The sequence below is a fragment of the Spinacia oleracea genome, chromosome 4 (genome assembly GCF_020520425.1).
Source record: "Spinacia oleracea cultivar Varoflay chromosome 4, BTI_SOV_V1, whole genome shotgun sequence".
Lineage (NCBI taxonomy): Eukaryota > Viridiplantae > Streptophyta > Magnoliopsida > Caryophyllales > Amaranthaceae > Spinacia > Spinacia oleracea.
In genome coordinates this window covers 88,841,743-88,864,446 of record NC_079490.1, presented here as the reverse complement: position 1 = coordinate 88,864,446, position 22,704 = coordinate 88,841,743, and positions in this window count along the sequence as shown.

Here is a 22,704-nt window from a genome sequence, read left to right as displayed (position 1 = left end):
GCATGCATCAATGTCAACCAATCAAATCCATCCAACTAGAAATCCTCCCTAACAATTGTCACCCAAAGCGAACCACAAGTGTGCATTGGAATTCAAGACTAGTGCTCACACACTCGTCGCTCATTTATGTGGCGGGTAAAAGATGTACCCGTTCGCTCTCCTCCCAACATATAAGTGAACAATGCCCTCCCAAACTCACAACACTCGTGTGTCTAGGAAAACATACACTCAACCTAGTAGTCGACTCGAAATGTGTCATGTCATATCTTGCATTGATAAGCAACTACTTTCATATTAATACGACTCTATGCACAAAGGTCGGAAGGTCTTCAAAGCTTGTAATGATAGGCTTAGGTAAGGGTGCGGTAAATTTGGGTAAAATGTGAGTTTAAAGCCTTGGCTTTGGGGTGCATAAATCCTACCAAAACCACGATCAACCAAAAATAATGACCACAACTCTCCCACTCAACACATGATAAAACAACAAAAAAACAACACCATACTTTCTTGCCTCTTTTCACAATTATAACCAACCACTCATAAAGATATGAAATTACAATACTTGAGTGAAACAATACTTTGAAATTTTTCTGAGAGTAACAAATTTTTCTCCATTTTTTTTTCATCTCTCTTTTTTTTCGTTCTTTTAGAAACCTTCACATTTTCTATTCTTCTCATCTCTTTCATTTTTCAACTCATTTTTTTTCTTTTTCAAACAACAACATGATAAGAAGAATTCCCTCTTTCACTACTCACTATGCTCGAAAGTACCACACTACAACTCCCTCACCTCACTACTATTAACTCCCCCAAGCTAGGCTTGGACTAGTAACCAATGGGGCTTTTACGGGCTTGTAATATATGGTTTGTCACCAAATAAAGGGCACAAGCAACAACATGGGTAGAAAAAGAGGGAACAAATGTATCTAATTTCATCTGAAGGCTACCTAAATAGAAAAATGCCTTCGTCCTCCTCAATGTGCATGTATATGAGTCATAAAACACTACTAATAGTTGCAAACCAATACTCAAAATCAATGACACACCAGGAACTATCACACATTCCTAACCAAGTCAACTAGTCAAGCACCAAGTCCACAAATAGTTAGTCAGAGTTGACTCATGTCATGGCATCAAAGTAATCGAATATCAAATCATGGCTAACACATCCACATTGCTCGTCATCAAATACCAAGAATCAAAACGATTTTCAATCAAAGGGGCATAGGGAAACATGATTTTGCATTCATGGGAACGTATTTTTGTATTTTTTTTTCAAAGCGATAAACTAATCTAGAAAGAAATAACACACCAATATAAACACACCAAAATAAGAAAATACAAAATGAAAATAAAACATACCTAATATGTACAGGTAAGTGAAACACTCCCCCCAAGCTAAATCAGACAATGTCCTCATTAGCTCAAGGGGTACCGAACTATCTCCATCAACAACAGCATCACTGATGGCCCCGGCCATCATCATCATCATAACCATGCCCTCGACTAGGGCCCTCTCCATACCCACCGTAGTAGTGAGTGAGTGTGAAGGTGTCCCTAGCTCCTGGGACTCCATATCCCTCAGTCGGATATCCAAACCATGAAGGATGCTGGGCCTCCTGAGGCACGACACCCTCTCGAGCAAAGTGGTCATAGATAGGGAACATGGCCCTCTGGTGATCACTCTCAAAGAGATCAAAGCGGATCTCCAACCTATTCATACGCTCCTCCAAAGACCGGTGCACCCCTTGTGGAGCCGGGCTACTGAAGGAAATAATGCCCTTGGTCCAAGTATGCATTTAATGTTAAGTCTAATAAATGCGGTTCAGTATTAATTAACAAGTTAATAATTCAGTGAGATCAAGTGAGCTGAATGCCTAGCTAGAGGCCGCTTCAATTCAAGTGGAATCAATGATATTAATCCACAGCTTACTCTTGACTGAACCCGTAGGGTCACACAAATAGTACGTAAACGGATCAAGTATTTAATGGTATTAAATACTCCATCTATGGATATTCGGAATCGACGGATCTTAGTTTCAGTGGGAGCTGAGATTGTCAAAGGCAAGTAAATGAATACTCCGGAAACGATGATGTTGCCGGAAACGGAAATATGGATCGTATCGGAAATATAAATATTATCCAAGTCGTAGATGTTGCCGGAAACGGAAACATGGTACGTATCGGAAAATATTATCGGAAATGGAAATATTGCCGGAATCGAAAAAATATTGCCGGAAACGGAAATATTGTCAGAATCGGAAATATTATCGGAATCGGAAAATAATTCCGGAAACGGAAATATTAAATATTTGTTCGAAACGGAAATTAATTCCGGAATCGGAAATGTTAAATATTGTTCGTATCGGAAATGAATTCCGGAATTGGGAATTTAATCGGAAGCGAATCTTACGAATTAGCATCGGACGAGGCTTGCTAGACGAAGGCCCAGCACGAAGCCAAGCCGTCGCCCAGCAAGCCACACGCATCAAGCAAACACGCCAAGGCCTCGACCAGGCCCAGCGCAAGGCCAGGCCCAGCCAAGGTTTGGCGCGCGCGCACGGATCAAACAAATGGGTTGCGGGAGTGGCCCTGTGCGCCGTGCGCTCAGCGTGGGCCGCAAGACTTGCGCATGGGCGTGCGGTGCTCGTGCTGTGCGTGTGTACGTGCTATACGAATCCTAAAGCTATCGGAATTCGTGCATTGATTAAATCCTAATCCTAAAAGATTAAATTAATTATTTAGAGTTCTAAAAGGATTCTAATTAATTAATTAGTATTCTAACATGATTCAAAATCCTTTCCATGGTTCTATAAATATTTGCCTAGGGTCATAAATTTATACACGAGTTTTTCAACAAGTATTAATACAATAAAAGCTGTGATTTTGAGCAGAAAAATCAGTCACATTACTTGCCCATATTAGCCGAAAATAATAGTACCTTAAGGGCGATTCTAGTTGGTCAATCTTAAGGCGGATCCGGACGTGCTGTGGACTATCTACGGAGGGACGACACTTGGAGTCCTAAAGACTTGTTCTTGTTCGGTTCGGGCGCAGCTAGGGAGGGCACGCTACAAAGTGTATGTATCTAAATTATGCTAACTGATTATGTGTAAATAATATGTTTCCTGGCATTAAGGATTTCCGCATGATTTATGTTTTCATATGTATCATAACCTAACAGTGGTATCACGAGCCTCTTATTATTTACATAATCTAAATTGCATAACATGGTTAAATTTTACAAATTTGCAAAGAATTAAAAGGGGTGATTAATTTTCGTAATTGTTAATTAATTGCATATTGCGTTTATTTAATTATATGTACGCAGTTTTTCGGCAGTTTATTCGTTACTCCTCCAAATCGAGTGATTTTTGTGTCAATTCCGCATGTAAAAGGCATTCTAAAATTTTGACAATAAAACTATTTTTCGGCTGAACCCAGAATTCCCATATTCGAAGCCTAACTATGACTTTTCGGAGGTTTTAGTTTTTCGAACGCAAAAGTTTGTAAATTTAAGATGTTAAATTGAATATTTGCGATTCTTGTTGATAAATCTTGAGTTTTTGATTGACCTACAGTATATGTTTAACAACTTTGAATGCCTAGACTTGTTAATTATACAACCTAATTTGTAATTATGATTAATTTGTTGAAATTCGAATAATTTAGAATTGATTTGTTTTTCATAATTAATTAATAATTTAATTAGGTATCCATGATTAAAAACCACCATAAAAATTGTTAATTTATGTTAAATTTTAAATTTTTATGACCTAGATTTGAATCCATGTTAATCGGAAATTAATTGATTAATAAATTTTTGATTTTTTCGCCCTAAAATTATGAAATTAATATGTTTTATTAATTTGTCATTAATTTTGAATTAAAAATTTTAAATTTTTTTGAAAAACGCCCATAAATGTTGCACGCACAAAGCAATGGAAGCTACGTGTTACCCTAAAGGGGTGTTGTATAGTGCGGGCACGCGACGACGAGCAAGGGAGCTCGTCGCCCGTGCTGTATGAATGCAGCTAGCAACCAAGCATGGCGCGCGCGCGAGGCGAGGCTGCCTGGACGTGTGTGCTGTGTACATGGGCGGTGGACGATGGGGCGTGGCACAAGTCGAGGCGCTCGCGCGGGAGAGCGCAAGCTGGGTCGCCCAGCGAGCACTGCTCCGCGCACCAACGAGCGCTGCCTCGCCACAAGAGATTGCTCGCGCCTAGCGAGCGGTGCATCTCTTGCGTGTAGCTGCTGCTGCATTGTGCCATGGCCGTGCGATCAGTCGTGCATTCGATGGGGCTTGGGCGCAAGCCCAAGTGCCTCGTCGTGTTACGATTGAGTCGTTTTGAATTTTAATTTGAATTTTCAGTTCGGAAATAATTTTAATTATTTTTAAAATTAATAATTTAAATTGTTTTCTCGGATTTTAATTTTCAATATTATAATTATTATAAATTTTAATTTATACTAATTATTTTACTAAATTAAACCTTGAATTAATTTAAATTCATTTAATTCAACTGAAAAATAAATAAATGGATTCGATTATAATTTTATTTGAGCTTTAAATTTTAATTAAACTTGTATGTTTCCGGTTAGACTAGAAATACTTTTTTATGTTTAAAATTAGTAAAGCATATAAAGTTATTGATTTAAGTGGGAGCCTTTAGTCATAAACTCTTGATTAGGTCTACAAATCCTTTAAGGTTAAACAACTTGATTAGAATTAATAAGGACTGAATAATTGGTAGATTATTGGTGCCCTTGATTAATTGCTGCAAATATTTATGTGATGCATACAATGTGTTTTACTAACCAGCTATGTGGGCCATTCATGATAATGAATGGGTGAATGGTATATATTGTTTATGTACTGTTTTGCAAGTTATGAAGTGACTAGTATGGCCCAAATAGGATAGAAAATATGGTCTGCGTACCGTTAATTTTAATGTAATTGGTCTAATGCACCAAAGTTTGTTTTTCAATTCAAATATGGTATGCGTACCATCAAATAGTTGTAATTAGTTAAATTATAGCTGATCCTATTTGAAGAAAATGGCGCCTCCCACGGTGAAATTCAAGACGGAGTTTCCAATCCATTTTCAAGACGGACTTTGAAGTTGAAGCTTCAAGATGAAGTCGGGCCATACTAGATCACATTTATCTTATGCATGCTTTAAGTTATTTATTGCTTTAAATATGTCTTAAATATGCATGAGATTCTGGCTTGATTATGTTGCATGATTAAGGATTTTAGTTCACTTAAAATCTAACCAACATAGTAAGAGCCTTAAGTTTCAAAGTTTAAAAATTGAGTTAAAAGGTGCCATACCAAAATAACACTTACTTGGATAACCTTTACATTAATCTAGTAATATTTTTACGCTCAGCGAGGTGTTACTTATTGATCCTAAAGGGGTAATGTACACAAATAATTGTGAGTACATGTTAGTTATGGTGAAACTCAACGATATAAGTAAGGAGTCCTTTTATGTCGTGGCAAAATCGATAGGTTTACCTAATAAGTTCTTAGACGTACCTATCAACCAAGAGTAGTTTCTAGACTATTAGCAAAAGGCTTTTGCTTACCTAAAAGATTTTAGAATTGAGTCTAAATACATAATGTGCTTAACTCTTCAATGGTTTTTAGGGTCTTGGAATCATTTTATTCACACCTGCCGGAACACATAACTTGAATAAAATGCTTAATGAACATTAAATTATGCATGTATGCTAGAATTTAAGTTTTTTAAGAGAAATTGTGAATGATTATTTATTTGTTTATTCTCTCTCAATTGTAGTTTTAACTATGGCAAACAACAATTCATTCAACATTCGATCAATTCTCGAAAAGGAGAAGTTTAACGGGAAAAACTTCCTTGACTGGTAAAGGAACTTGCAAATAGTTCTTATGCAGGAAGAAAAGGAGTATGTCCTGGAAGAGGCGATGCCCGAAGCCGCGGGCGACGGGGTCACTCAGGCAGCCCTCAATCGTTGGATTGATGCCAACAAGGATGTGAAATGTCTAATGCTTGCAACCATGAGTGCAGATCTACAGAAAACATTCATCAACTCAGATGCTTTCACGATCATCAGTGAGTTAAAGAACATGTTCCAAGATCTGGCTCGGGTCGAAAGATTCGAGACTCATAGGCAAATTCTTGAGACCAAGCTTAAGAAAGGCGAGCCCGTAAGTCCACATGTTCTCAAAATGATTGGACTCATTGAGAATATGAGTCGGCTGGACCATCAGTTCTCTCAGGAAATGGCTGTAGACACCATCCTCCATTCTCTTCATAGCGGGTATGATCAGTTCAAGCTGAACTACAGTATGAATATTCTGGACAAAAACGCTCACTGAGCTTCACGGGATGCTGAAGACCGCTGAAAAGACGCTCAAAAGTGATAAGCAAGATGTGCTTATGGTGCATGGGGGCAAGTTCAAGAAAACTGGAAAGAAGAGGAATGCAAAGAAAGGTGGCAACAAGGCCAGCCAGACTAAGAAGCCAGGCGGCACCAAATCTGAAAAGAAGAAGGTGAGCCAACCAACTTCTGAATCTGAATGCTTCTATTGCAAGAAGAAGGGGCATTGGAAGAGAGATTGCTTGAAGCTAAAGGAAGATCAGAAGAACGGAACAGTCATTCCATCTTCAGGTATTTTCGTTATAGACTGTATACTTGCTAATTCAACTTCTTGGGTATTAGATACAGGTTGTGGCTCACACTTATGTTCCAATCCACAGGGACTAAGAAGAAGTAGAAGGTTAAGCAAGGGTGAAGTCGACCTACGAGTGGGAAATGGAGCACGGAATGCTGCATTAGCTGTAGGAACTTATTATTTGTCGTTGCCCTCTGGGCTGGTTTTGGAACTAGAAGAGTGTTTCCATGTTCCAAGTCTTACTAAAAACATCATTTCTGTTTCTTACTTAGATGCTAAGGGATTTCCTTTTTAATAAAAGACAATAGTTGTTCGTTTTATTTTAAAGAGATGTTTTATGGATCTGCTATATTAGTCAATGAACTTTATTTATTAGATCACGACAAACAAGTTTATAACATAAATACCAAAAAGTCCAAAAAGGATGATTCAGATCCCACCTATACGTGGTATTGTCGATTAGGCCATATTAACTTGAAACGCATGGAAAGACTTCAAAAGGAAGGAATTCTAGAACCATTTGACTTAGAGGATTATGGTAAGTGCGAATCATGTTTACTTGGCAAAATGACAAAGCAACCTTTCTCTAAAGTTGGAGAAAGAGAAACTGAACTATTGGGTTTAATCCATACAGATGTATGTGGACCAATGAGTACAAATGCTAGAGGTGGTTTCAGCTACTTTATCACTTTCATTGATGACTTCAATAGATATGGTTATGTCTACCTAATGAAGCATAAGTCCGAATCCTTTGACAAATTCAAGGAATTTCAGAGTGAAGTAGAGAATCATTAGGCAAGAAGATTAAGGCACTGCGGTCTGATAGAGGTGGTGAATATCTGAGCTATGAATTTGATGACCATCTGAAAGAATGTGGAATTCTAGCAGAATTGACTCCTCCTGGAACACCACAATGGAACGGTGTGTCGGAACGGAGGAACAGAACCTTGCTAGACATGGTTAGATCATGATGGGTCAGGCCGAACTTCCAATAGAATTTTGGGGACATGCACTAAATACAGCTGCACTCACTATAAATAGAGCTCCGTCAAAAGCTGTTGAAAAGACTCCATATGAGTTATGTTTTGGAAAGCCTCCAAATGTGTCTTTTCTTAATATTTGGGGATGTGAAGTATACGTCAAACGATTAATTTCAGACAAACTTCATCCAAAATCTGACAAATGTATCCTTGTGGGCTATCCAAAGGAAACAAAGGGGTATTACTTCTACAATACATCTGAGAACAAGGTGTTTGTTGCTCGAGATGGTATCTTTTTGGAAAAGGATCACATTTCCAAAATGACAAGTGGGAGAAAAGTAGACCTCGAAGAAATTCGAGTCGAACAACAAAATCTAGAGAATGCTCAAGATGACATTCAGGATGAAACTCAGAGATCTTTAGAAGTATCTGGTGAGAATCATGGACCATCTAGAGATGTAACCTGTAGACACCTACTTTTGTCCCCATTCCCGAAAGGGAAAGGTTCGATGATGAAAACATAAATCTCCACTTGACAACGCATCTCCTATAAAATAAACGAATCTCAATTCCCCTTTTCATTTCACCCGAAACCTGATATTTATGGAAACCTGCTAAAAATAGTAACTGCCTGTGAGGGGGTCGAAAAAGCACGAGGCTAATGCGTGACCTCGTCCCTCGTGGGTGTGACGATTCTTTTTATTCAATCAAGTGTAATTGGATTTCCTGTGAGTATACACCCAATTGACTAGTAATATAGGAGTCGCCATTCAGTTTTTAACGACAATGAGAAAAACTGACAAAACCCGATTATCGTGACATAAAGGGAGTGCAATTATGTTTGACCACGACGACCGTAGGTTCCCTTGTGATCCCTGGTGTTGGGATCTCTCAACATACACCCGCAAGGTAGAGATTGAGGGTTCGGGGGACTGTAACTACCGAGAGGAGTACTTCGCTCGTCGATAACTCCAGAGGCAGGATATCCTTACTAGCTCAGCATAAATAATTGAAGGGACATGCGTTAACTATTAAACTAATCTGAGTTGATTTTAGCAATATGCAACATATAATACTAATTCGATCGTGATTATCTGATTTAAATAGCATTAAGGGACCTAGCATGATAATCCGATTTCCCAAAAATATTATATTTGTTAGGCGTGATAGAACAATCAGATTAGGTTAGTTTAACAGTTCATAAAAAGGGCGAGGAAAGCAGTTAAATCATCGAAAAGGGACACATTACGACGCACCCTTGAGAGGTGCGTCACGGTTCTCAGAAAACTAACCACTTTGACTTTGCTATTTCTCCTTTTTATTTAACGAATCTCAATTATGGGACATGATACGTTCTGTTCGATTTATGGATCGATTGCGACAGAACGCGTGAACAATTTCGCAGCGTGAGGCTTAGGCTAAGGGTTGGAGTCAATACTCAGAATATAATTGTGTGTTGTTTTGTGTTTTCACGTCGAATTTAGGGGCCTATTTATAGGGAAGAGTTCGTGGAAAGATAGAATTGCAGAGTTCTAATCCACAAAGAATTAGGAAAAAACACGTACCCAGGTATTTTCAGCGCCCAGGCCTGGGCGCCGAAGATTTCGGCGCCCAGAGCCAGGCGTTGAAAATAGGGTCTGGGCTGTTTTCTTTAGTCAGATTCGGATTCCTGAAATCCGTAGAGTTTGAGATTAATTCGAGTCTTTTAGCGCGTATCAATTTTATGACGGAATGCGTCTGGGCCCGTTATGAACTCTAGGCTCGTTAGGATTTCAATTAATACGTAACTCTTATTTCTGAATCATATTAGGAATAGGATTCTCGCAGTTTTCTATCTCATTTAGGATTTATGTTGGAATGCAACACCTAATTCTGACAGGTTTCTATCTTTTATGATTTGCCACTTTTAGAAGCTACCTTTTATGGCAGTTACTATTTTTAGCAGGTTTCCATAAATAGCAGGTTTCGGGTGAAATGAAATGGGGAATCGAGATTCGTGTTTTTTATAGGAGACGCGTTGTCAAGTGGAGTTTTTATACTTTCATCATCGAACCTTTCCCTTGCGGGAATGGGGACAAAAGTAGGTGTCTACAGTTAGCCCCCACTTTGACTGAGTCTTGGAGTAAGACGATGGTCAAAGTATTAGACGGAGTGGGTCACACAAGCCACGGTGTATTGTGACCTGTTTTGCGAGGGTCTCACGAGCCCCCGAGTGATAACATTTGACTTAAGGGTCATCACTTGAAGTGTCGACATATCCCTCACGTGTCATTGGGATTTGTCAACTGATAATATAGAAACTTCCTCACTTTATCATTGGAAGAATCTAAAGGTGCGTAGAAACTCCCTCACTTTGTCATTGGGAGTAGCTACAGAGGTTTTCGAAATCAAAGCTATAAAGTGTAATTGGGCCTGGCCAAGCCCAATCACGAGGTAAAACGTTTTTTTTTTTTTTTTTAAAGATTCTCATTTTCAGGGCTAGCTAAACGAGAAAACCCCCTTGTTTTTATAGGACGTAAAACGAAGGAAAATCCAGCACCCTTGTTTTTATAGGACGTAAAGCGAAGGAAAATCCAGCAAAAGTTATCGCTGCAGCGACTAAGGACCTGCGCGGTTTAATGGCGCAGACCCCGCCGGCTAAAGATGGTGAGCCTGTCCGCTAAGGGTGGACACCCCGTCCGATAGAAGTGGACGAATCTGTTTTTTGAAATTTGAAAATAAGGACCTACGCGGTTTGTGACGTAGACCCCGCCGGCTGAAGATGGCGAACCTTGTCCGCTGAGGGTGGACACCCCGTCCGATAGAAGTGGACGAATCTATTTTGAAATTTATTTTGCTTTTTCGAAAATAAGGACCTACGTGGTTTGTGACGTAGACCCCGCCGGCTGAAGATGGCGAGCCTGTTTGTGTTTTGAAGATCTCATTTTTTGAAAACTAAGGACCTGCACGGTTAGTGACGCAGACCCCGCCCGCTGAAGGTGGGCGAGCCCTGTCCGCTAAGGGTGGGCGCCCTGCTCGCTGGAGGTGAGCGAACCTGAATTCGTCTTTTCGATTTGGGATTCGTGTGCCGCGATCTTGCCCGATTGAGGTGGGCAAGTCCCTATTTCATTTCTTTTCTTGTGATTTATTTTGAGAATATCTTTTCATTTATTCTTGCAGGAGCGAATTCTTTCGAAGGATGCTCGATTTTAGTTGTAACCTGAACGTGGGCTGACAACGTGTTTAGACGGACCATTGTCTTGTGGTCATCATCTTTCATGGTTTTGAGCTAGTCTTTATGGCTCAATCTTGCCACTACCTGGGTCCTTGATTAGGGGACTACGTATAAGTATCAAAGGCGACCTTTGTCTTGAGGTCGTAATCTGGTTTTTTTTTTTTGAGATTATCCAAACACGGGACTTCGTACTGCGTAGTTTGGGAATATTGTTTTAACCTTGCATACTTTCTTTTAAGATATATTTTTTTCATTCGAGCCACCAAGTACTCGTACTTGGCGTTTAGTTCTTGTCAAAGAGGTTCTTTGGGGATACACATTTTGTAATGTCCTTGATCGTGTTTGGGATCGTGCTCGTAAGTGCGAGCGATCTTTGTAGTGGTGTGCTACTTTGACAAAGTCGTGAGGTGCGACTTTCGGCAATTTTCAAGTCGAATGAGTGTGGCAGGGCCCCATAGAAGTCAGAGCTATTTTTTTGGGCCTGGGCTCATTTTCGGCGCCCAGGCCTGGGCGTTGAAATAATTCACGCCCAGGTGGGGCGTTGAAAGTGTTGTTTGGGCTGGTCTTTTGATGACACAGTTGGCCTCTTGTTCATTCGTTTATTTCTATGTATTCTCTTTTCTTTTGTTTTTTCTTTGTTTTTAGAACGTGACGATTTTCTTGAGAAGCCGTAACCGATTGGTGGACTACGGTGCTTGTCGCTTTGAGGCGATTATTTTAAGGAACTGTTGCTCTTAAGGCGTACAGTTATTGTGATAGTTGGGCGAGTCTATATGGCCCAAGGAACATACCTTGAGGCGTAAGACTTTGACCGCTCTTGTTTGTTGTATATTTTTCCTTTTGAACGCGTTCGTGAATGATGATATGTATGTGCGAACGAGTGTTCATAGAATGGCCGTTTGTTTGCGGTCCATTAATCAGTTTGCTTGAATCATATTTTTTGAGCAATGACTGATTTTGAATAGTTTGCTTAGAAGCTTGATAGGGTTCAGGCCCATTCATGAAGTGGGCTCAAGCATCGTGCCCTTCTTGATCGTTCAAACACTTGCTTCGAGTTTTTTTTTTTTTTATTTTGCTATGTTCGTTTCGTAGCTTGGAGCCCCCAAGTATGCATGTTGGGATGCTTCCTTTTGGCGTACGATTTTTGTAGGTTCTTTCGAAAAAGATGCTTTGGGGTTCCGCTCGTGTAGGTGCGAGCTATCCCTTTCGTGGTAGGTAATATTTTGCTACCTTTAATCCTTAATGTAGAAGTCGTGTGGCTTGCATTTTGAATTTGGGCGATAAGTAGTCTTTGCCTCTTTTACACATGCTCTTTGGTCGTGCCTACATTAGTGCAATATGCCTTAATTTTTTTTAGACTTGTACCGTGGGACGGTTGAACTTATGGTGCGACGTAGGCTTGTGTGGCCTAACGGCGTGTCTTAGAACATTCTTCCAGGTGTTGGGATATCATTTGCATTGGAGTATTTCATCATGCCTTGTTCAGGTGCTCGAATAAGTGTAGCACCTTCTGCGTGGGTTTGCACGGCTTATTACTTCGTTCGATGCGAGGATTCATAGGTGTTTCTTTCTTATTTTTATATCTGGGTAAAACTTGGCTAGCAGAAAGATTCAGCGCCCAGGCTGGGGCGTTCAAGATATCGGCCCCAGCTCTGGGCGTTGAAAATGATTTCTGGGCAGAACTTTGACAATATTTTTTTGATTCTTTTTTTTTCTTTCGCTTTTGCTTTGGAACGATGTAGACTGTGTAACGGGCGCTTTATAGGGCGAGCGTTATGTGCAGTGGTTTGATCGGAGTTTTGGTGACTCGCGATTTTCAGTTACCCTTGTTACTGGGGCGACTTTATATACTCTAAGTAATGCTTAGAATTTGGGAGGGGTTGCAGCCATTCTAAGGTTCGTTTTACATGATTAAAGCTTAGGATTGTGCCCCTATGATGTATGTATAGCATTAGCGTCGAGAATTTGCGATAAAATCGTCATTTCGAGCATTTTTAGAGTGTTTTTCTCAAGCCCCCAATTGTAGCTACGGGATTAGCTTGGTGCTATAATGCTTTGCATACGTCTTTATGCATTCATGGTGACATGGATCATGAATAGTTTGAACCAGACTCATTTAGTGCGAGGTACGTTCGGGTAGTAATTTGCTACTTTTCTTGTAAATGTCGTATTTTGCGACATTGCCATGGTCAAGGTAATCATACGTTGAAGTGTGCCTTGACCAAAAGCTAGGTGCCTTTCTTTATCCATAATCGTATTTAGAAATTTTTTGACTCACTTGCAATATCGAGATAAACGCATACTTAGCTTAAACCAACGACACTTTATTAGTTTCGAAGAAGTCTTTTAAAAATCATTTGAAAATCATTTAAAATCCGAGTCCTACTGTGTACAATCCGAGGTGTCCTAAGTAGGTTGACTTATAGAAGGGTTCGTACAGGATTACATGAGTGAATCAAAATACTGTTATGATTTTTGGAATGCTGTCTAAGGATTTGCTGGAAGCCAGGGTGCAGGCGTCAAGATATTACTTGTGCCTGTTTGGCATATGCTTTAGGCTTTTAGGGCCATCTTTTCCAGAATTGCGGGAATATAAACCGTTTTCAAATTGACTTAGATTTACTTGGTGTATGTCTGCACAAAAGGTCAAGGTATACTTAGTTCTTTCCCTAGCTTTTTCATTTTCAATTTTTTAGCCCCCAGTTATGTCTTTCCATTAATGATGCTTTCAGATTTCAATTTTAGATGCCCATGTCATATTCATGAGTAGGGTGAGCCTTGGTTAAGTGCCAAGTCCTATTGACAATGTACCATTTTTTTTTATTATTTTTTTCAAAAATGTACCATTTATTTAATTTTTTTTTTTCAAAGGGGATTAGCAAGTATTAGAATTACCATGAACGGGTGCCCTGAGTTCGAAGGAACGAAGGGGCGATGCCGTAGAACAATCCTCTTTATTGCAAGCTTACTGCCCTTACTACTTGTTGGCGATCATGACTGTGTCTAGTGGTGAAAGAAGGTCTTTAAGCGAACGACTATGTCTAGTGGTGAAAGAAAGTCTTTAAGTGACTTAGTTCGCTTTAGGGAGGGTCAAGTCGAGTACTTTAGAGGTCATGGACGCTTGCGCTAGCCCCCATTCAATTGAGGCAGAGCGATCTTGTGAGTCTTGGCTAAGTGCCTAGGAGTGTGAGTGCTCCTTCTGGCAAGGGTACGTGCCCTTATTATTTTTCGATGTGTGCTCATTAATTTTGGCACCTTGATGACTTGGATTTTTCCTTTGACTTAAATTTTTCTTTCGACTTGGGTTGCAAGTAATTAAATTTCAATAAGGGACTTCTATTTTTATTCTTGTTTTTCTATAGGCTTTAATATTTTTGCAAATTGGTTGGACCGAATCATGGATTGCCTACGTATCCGCCTTAAATAAATTTAATTTGGAATCAGGTCTTGCGTAGTTCTTATCCTAGAAAATGGTTTCTTAGAATGCTGAATTCGATAGGTATATTCTGAGGTGGAAACATATTATTTGAAACGGTAGAATAAGTGAAGTTTATTATTATTTTAATCTACTGCTTTGCCGTAAGCCAAAAATTTGTTTTATATATTTTTTGAGTACATGTATTTTTTGGTGGTACGTATATCTGAATACGTGCTGTACCCCTCCAAGTGTTCGTTATTTTTCCGTGCATGTGCGGATAAAATGACGAGCACTTCTGGACAAAATTTGGCGAGCAGAGAGATTCAGCGCCCAGGCTGGGGCGCTAAAGATTTCGACGCCTAGCTATGGGCGCTGAAAATGACTTCTGGGAGGATCTTTTTTGGTGCGCTAAATGCTCCTTTTTCTTTTAGACTAACTTTAGAGGCACTTTGCAAAGTTCCTTCTTTATTATTTATTACTTTTTTGTACTTTTCATTTGTCTCCTTTTTTTATTCGTGACTCAAGACGGTTTGAAAGACGGGTTGAATGAGATAGGATAAGTTGTATAGGTATTAGTCGAGCATGAGGATTACACCTGCTAGGGCTCACAATTTGCTGCCTCAAGCTAGTGTCATGAGTTTAAATCAACCAAGGTCAATGAGTAGTATGGGGAAGGCTTAAGGGTATATCAACAGGATGTATCCACACAAGTTATATGGTCATTATGCTAATGGTGGTGTAAGAACAGGTTTTGGGCTTTGGAAATAATGGGTATGACGCACGTGTCAATGGCCGTGCGTGGTTTGCGGTTGACAACAAGTTCAAGAACAAGAGTCGAGGTAATGATTTCTTAGGTTATGGCAATGAGAACATGGATGGGTTAGATGAGCTGAACAGGGACCCCAGAGCGAATGCGTCTAAGAGCATAAGGATTGGAAAGGGTAGACATTGAAGAACTTTATGATTTGGATTGGTTGACTCAATTCTTTTCCTTCTTTTACTTAGGTAAAATTCGCACTTTGGGAGGTACGGGCTAAGTATTTCATGGCTCGCTCTTTTCGCTCTCCGTTTTCTCTTTCTATTTTTTTCTTTTCGCTCGGGATTTCTCCCCAACATAAATCCTTCAATCAATTTGGGCTAAAAGGTATATGGTTGTTGTCTTTGAGTCACGAGGTGAGACTGAGTGAGCCTCGTTTGGTAGGCCTATAGTGGACCTCTAATTTTAGTAGGCCTAGGGTGGACCTTTAATTTCAGTAGGCCTAGGGTGGACCTTTTAATTGTCTTACTTTGCAAGCGTATTTAGTCGTTTCTTAAAATGTGCAAATAGCGTAGATTTAAAATCTTGTTTTTACCTTATTGAAATTTAACGAAAGAATTGCATCGAAAATAACTTTTGCTTCTTTTCAGATTCCAGTTTCTGGGATTTAATTGGAAGTTGTGATTTAGACTCGAACTTTCATTAATCTTTCTGATTATAACCCGTGTATGAATACAAGGAGGTGGCCTAGACTCAAAATAATGACGTGGCGTAAGCCTATAATACTTGACCAAGCGACTCTCAGACTTAGGCTAATTGGACCATAACTTTCGTTGGTTGACACTTTAGATTTTAACCCTTGGGTGTTCATTTGTCACGCGCCATTTTGCTTAATGTTGGCAAGGTAGTTAATTGGGGAGATCGAATTTTTATTTTTGCAAGACTAGAATCATTAGTGCGGCTTCTCTCTTAGTGTGTATTGCTTTTACCCCAATGGTAGCCTTATGGTATGCCGATTTGGGTATTTTCATGGTTGGTCATGTTGCATTCATGGAAAATCTTTTAGTCCGTACTTAGTAGTATTTCAAGGAGCGAATGACTCGAGAGGACTATGATAGTCGTGACCCAATGTGATTATAAGCCTTGAGGCCATTAATTTTTTCTTTGCCAATGGTGTTGATACCTTAGGTTCACTTTGGGGGTTGTGCGACTATGTGGGAATGATTTTCAGAATGTGACCGTTTCCATTTTGCAAATACATAACATATTCTTTTTATGGGTGAGAGAGAGTATTGAGGCCGTGGATTCCTAGCAAGGGATGACAATTACATACGGGTGCTCATTGATTTAAATGTTAGGAAGGGAGACTCAATATGGTTTAACCTTTTAGCTTGCAGAACGACACCAAGTATTAGGACCGATTCTATGGATAAGACGACTAAGACTTAGGATTTAGATTGTACTTCGGCATAACCTAGTCTAGACTCGGATTTATTGAACATTATTTTTCCTTGAAGACTCCATTTGAACATTATTTTTTGAATACTTTGCCCATGTGACATTCAAGGTCGTTTAATTAGCATGCTCGGTTTTGGTGCCGGGTATTGTCGTCGTAGGAGGCCTAACAACGACACAAAGAGTTATTAATTTTTTTTACGAGTCGCTTTTTGAAATCGAGTGCTTTTCTTATGCCCTCGTAGCAATTCTTTTTATGAACATTTTTTGCGTTACGTATTTTCCTTTCGCACGGGCACCGAGGCTGCTGCGCCTGACCAGAAGGCCAAGCAGCAACTTCAGCGCCAAACGAGGGGCGTGAGAAATTCTAGCGCCCAGCCAGGGGCGTTGAAAATTCGTCCCTGGCTGGTCCTCGTTTTCTGTCTTCTGTTATGCGACTTCGATTTGCGTGCTTGCCTAATAACGTCCTTTACGCGTAACAGCGTTTGTGGGATTCGTTACAGGCCATCCCGAGCGTCGCTTATTTTTGTGGCGATCATTCGGGTTTGCGGAACACGTGTTTCGGTATAACTCTTTGGCAAATTAGTCTATGAATGTTTGGGCAATTTTTAAGGTCGTTGGTTTTCTAGGATAGTTTGTCACACACAATCACATATTTCGCTACACATAACTACATTACAAACATGGATTTGAAAATTAAATATGCCACGTAGTTTATGATAGGCTTCTATGGGTAGTTTATTTGCGTCTGGCTTGGTACCGGTTCTATCGTAGATCTAACACATGCCCCGGTCGAGGTAGTGTCTTCAACAGACGAATTTCGCCTAAGAGGCCAACCCGCAAGTGCAAGCCAAGGGGGCATGCAGGCGAGAGGGACCTAAGGAGCGAGCGATTGGGTTCGGGATAGGTGTACTACCTGCACAAGTACCGAGTGGGAAACATGCGCGGCGTATGCACCCCCCTATTGGCGAAAAAAGGTATCCTTAGTCCCAACTCCCGAGGGAGCCGAGATTCGTTATGCGGTTCTGCCCGTTCACATTAATATGCTGATTTTCAGGTCGTCCCAACTTGATGGGGAAATAAACGCGGGGTAGGATCGTTTCACCCTTCGGCTATTTTGATTACCTACAAGCACGAGTATTTCCTTCACTATCCCCAGTGGAGTCGCCACTGTGAGGGGGTCGAAAAAGCACGAGGCTAATGCGTGACCTCGTCCCTCGTGGGTGTGACGATTCTTTTTATTCAATCAAGTGTAATTGGATTTCCTGTGAGTATACACCCAATTGACTAGTAATATAGGAGTCGCCATTCAGTTTTTAACGACAATGAGAAAAACTGACAAAACCCGGTTATCGTGACATAAAGGGAGTGCAATTATGTTTGACCACGACGGCCGTAGGTTCCCTTGTGATCCCTGGTGTGGGGATCTCTCAACATACACCCGCAAGGTAGAGATTGAGGGTTCGGGGGACTGTAACTACCGAGAGGAGTACTTCGCTCGTCGTTAACTCCAGAGGCAGGATATCCTTACTAGCTCAGAATAAATAATTGAAGGGACATTCGTTAACTATTAAACTAATCTGAGTTGATTTTAGCAATATGCAACATATAATACTAGATCGATCGCGATTATCTGATTTAAGTAGCATTAAGGGACCTAGCATGATAATCCAATTTCCCGAAAATATTATATTTGTTAGGCGTGATAGAACAATCAGATTTAGTTAGTTTAACAGTTCATAAAAAGGGCGAGGAAAGCAATTAAATCATCGAGAAGGGACATATTCCGACGCACCCTTGAGAGGTGCGTCACGGTTCTCAGAAAACTAACCACTTTGACTTTGGTACCGATAGAAGCGGTACCAAGCCAGGCGCAAATAAACTACCCATAGAAGCCTATCATAAACTACGTGACGTATTTGATTTTCAAATCCATGTTTGTAATGTAGTTATGTGTAGCGAAATATGTGATTGTGTGTGACAAACTATCCTAGAAAACCAACGACCTTAAAAATTGCCCAAACATTTATAGATTAATTTGCCAAGGAGTTATACCGAAACACGTGTTTCACAAACTCGAATGGTCGCCACAAAAATAAGCGACGCTCGGGATGGCCGGTAACGAATCCCACAAACGCTGCTACGCGTAAAGGACGTTATTAGGAAAGCACGCAAATCGAAGTCGCATAAACAGAAGACAAAAAAACGAGAACCAGCCAGGGACGCATTTTCAACGCCCCTGGCTGGGCGCCAGAATTTCTCACGCCCCTCGCTGGGCGCTGAAGTTGCTGCTTGGCCTTCTGGTCAGGCGCAGCAGCCTCGGTGCCCGCGCAAAAAGAAAATACGTAGCACAAAAAATGTTCGTAAAAAGAATTGCTACGAGGGCGTAAGAAAAGCACTCGATTTCAAAAGCGGCTCGTAAATAATTAATAACTCTTTGCGTCGTTGTTAGGCCTCCTACGACGACAATGCTCGGCACTAAAAAAACCGAACATGCTAACAACTATGAATGTCACACGGGCAAGTGTTTCGAAAATCCAAAGAATGACCAAAATAAAAAAAAAAACCCAAAAAGTGTACCGACAAAAGAAAGAGTGAAAAACCAATAGAGAGACTCGAAGTCTAGACTAAGTAATGCTTGAAACTTTGGGAACCAAAACTTTAGCTTATCTTATGCCTAGGGCTGGTCCTGCCACTTGGTGCCGATCAGGGAATCAACGGTTAGTGCGTCTCGAAGATACATCGCCGACATCAGGTTTAGTGACTCCAAGCTCCGTCTGTCATCCCTCATTTCAAGGATCTCCGTTTCCCCAACCTCGATTCGCACCTTCAAACATGTCCATCGAAGATCTGCAAGAGCAGATGGCTCAAATGACCCGACTCATGGGCCAACTGAAAATGGAAAATGAAGCTTTAGCGGCTGCGCAAGCCAAAAATGACCTCGATAACGAGAAGAGGATTGAAAAAATGGTCCTACAGCAAACCATGGGGAGCAAATACTTCTCCCTCGATCCTGAACCTTTTCCTGGCAAACTACCAGAAAAGTTCAGTTCATCTAACTTACCAAAGTTCAAGGCCACGGACAACCCCCGTGATCATCTACTGAGCTTTGTGAATGCCATGAACTTGAAAGGCGTGGACAAGTCCATGTATTTACCTACCTTTCCTTTGTCCTTGGAACCTGTGCCGCTCAAATGGTACTATCACCAGGACCCTAAGCTCTTCCCCACTTGGGAAGACTTTGTCAATGTCTTCATCAAGCAATACTCGTCGAACATGGATTTCCAAGTCACCATGCGCGAGCTGGAAGTTCTATTCCAAAAGAAAAATGAGGGTTTCACGACCTACTTTGCTAGATGGAGGGACCAGGCGGCCCAGCTAATCAATAGGCCTCCCGAAACAGAATTGGTCCAAAAATTCATTGACAACCTGGACCCGGCTTACAGACAACACCTTAGGTACCTGGGACTTAACACTTTCAAAAGAGTTTATGATGTGGGAATAAAGATCGAGGACGACCTCGCCAAAACCATACAAAGCAAACCCACATATAAAAACAACACCTATAATCAGGGTAACACATCCCAAGCCCAAGAAGTCCATGCTGTAGAAGAGACTCCCGCCCGAAGAAGCCCTGGAAGATGGGTCCGAGACCGGAAGTTTGCCCCACTAGGGTCGACTTTGGTACAAGCCTTTGAAAGACTAACCAATCAAGGAAAGTTGAGACCTATAGGCCCCACCCGTGACCCTCCTGTCAAAAGCAAATATTGGGTCGAAGGTACTTACTGCAAATTCCATCAAGGAAATGGGCATGACACTGAAAACTGCTGGAATCTAAAACATACGATCCAGGACATGATAGAGGATGAAGTGATACCTCTCCCTAACGTTGGCAAACCCAACAACAACAACAAGAGCCCACTCGGCTCTTGTCACATCTCTCTCGACCAACCAGAGAATTTCGATCCCACAGTGTATATTACACCTCAAGGTGCACCACTCGCTGTGGTCCCTATAGATCGAATCGAGAGAGAAGTGTGCGGTGTGTGGAATGATGATGCTGAAGATTTTACCTATCTCAAGTATCGGGCCAGGACCTCTTCACCGAAACTTGGCCCGGGTATGCTCTCATTGACACCACCCCTCAGGAGCCCGAGGTCGACAACCTCACCCGATCCGGGAGAATATACCAACCGGATATTCACCCACCTCCTATGGACGACATCCCGGTTAGGCAAACTCCTGAGAATGGACGGCACGCCACCGTCGCTGAAGTCATTGAAAATCCTCTTCAGAAACAACTAAAAAGAACCAAGGCCGAGATTCCCATCTGGGATCTCATGTGTACTTCAAATGAACATCGCGAAAAGCTTATTCGCTCACTCGATCTCATTTCAGTACCTACAGATATCACACCTGACTCATTGGTTAGCCATGTCACGAGAGATGCCGGAGAAAAAGCCATAGTTTTCACTGACAAACACTTACCCAAAGAGGGGGGTGCTCACAATAAAGCCCTTTACCTAGTGGTTGGATGCAAAGGACAAAACATCCCTCTAGCGCTCGTAGATAATGGTTCGACAGTTAATGTCCGCCCATTGCAAACCGCCCATTGCTTGGGGCTAGGAAATGATGACTTCCAAACCTCCACGCAAGGGGTACGAGCTTATGATAACTCCCGAAGGCCTGTATTGGGAAAAATCAACCTTACCATACAAACCGGGCCTGTGGCACGCACCACGGAGTTTCAAATAATCGACATTAAACCCACTTTCAACCTCCTCTTGGGGCGACCTTGGCTCCATGACTTAGGAGGTGTGGCTTCTACCTTGCACCAAATGGTTAAACTTAACCATAACGGGGTAATACTAGAAATCCGCGCCCCTCCTCTCGACGTCAGTTGCACTATGGTTGGAACCGCCGAAACTGCAGATGACCTTTACGGGTTTCAAAAGGAAGAAACAATCCAGTTCATCGAAGATTATGATCCAGCATTCCTAGACCCGCATGCATCCCGAGTCATCCCTAGAATGCTGTTAGCTCAAGGTTATTTCCCAGGAACCCCATTGGGCATAAGGAAGAAGGAATACACATTCCATCCTTTTCCCGACAAATCTACTCCCTTTGGCTTAGGCTATGAACCAACGGAGGAAGATATTGCTGACCGCCTGTCTAGGCTACGCCTTAACAAAGCCAAACAAACCACCCTCCTTCCCCCGTATCAAAGGACCCTTAACGGGATGTTCGTTCGGGAAGGAGAAGAATACCCATGCTGTGATTTCCCTGAACCCTTCGTTTAGGATGGCTTGCTGAAACCCGGATTAGAAATTTTCCATGACTGCCACACCTTGGATCAGGCACCCCACCTCACCAAGACTAAAACAACTGAAATATTGGACAACCAGGATCTATGGACATTGTTTAACGAATCGAGACCTGTGGAAAACGAGACTGTGATGACTACCTGTAGACACCGGTACCAAGCCAGGCGCAAATAAACTACCCATAGAAGCCTATCATAAACTACGTGGCATATTTAATTTTCAAATCCATGTTTGTAATGTTGTTATGTGTAGCGAAATATGTGATTGTGTTGACAAACTATCCTAGAAAACCAACGACCTTAAAAACTGCACAAACATTCGTAGACTAATTTGCCAAAGAGTTATACCGAAACACGTGTTCCGCAAACCCGAATGATCGCCACAAAAATAAGCGACGCTCGGGATGGCCTGTAACGAATCCCACAAACGCTGCCACGCGTAAAGGACGTTATTAGGCAAGCACGCAAATCGAAGTCGCATAAACAGAAGACAGAAAACGAGAACCAGCCAGGGAAGCATTTTCAACGCCCCTGGCTGGGCGCCAGAAATTCTCACGCCCCTCGCTGGGCGCTGAAGTTGCTGCTTGGCCTCCTGGTCAGGCGCAGCAGCCTCGGTGCCCGCGCGAAAGGAAAATACGTAGCGCAAAAAATGTTCATCAAAAGAATTGCTACGAGGGCGTAAGAAAAGCACTCGATTTCAAAAAGCGGCTCGTAAAAAAAATTAATAACTCTTTGTGTCGTTGTTAGGCCTCCTACGACGGCAATGCTCGGCACCAAAACCGAACATGCTAACAACTATGAATGTCACACGGGCAAGTGTTTTCGAAAATCCAAAGAATGACCAAAATAAAATAAAAAAAAACCAAAAAGTGTACCGACAAAAGAAAAAGTGAAAA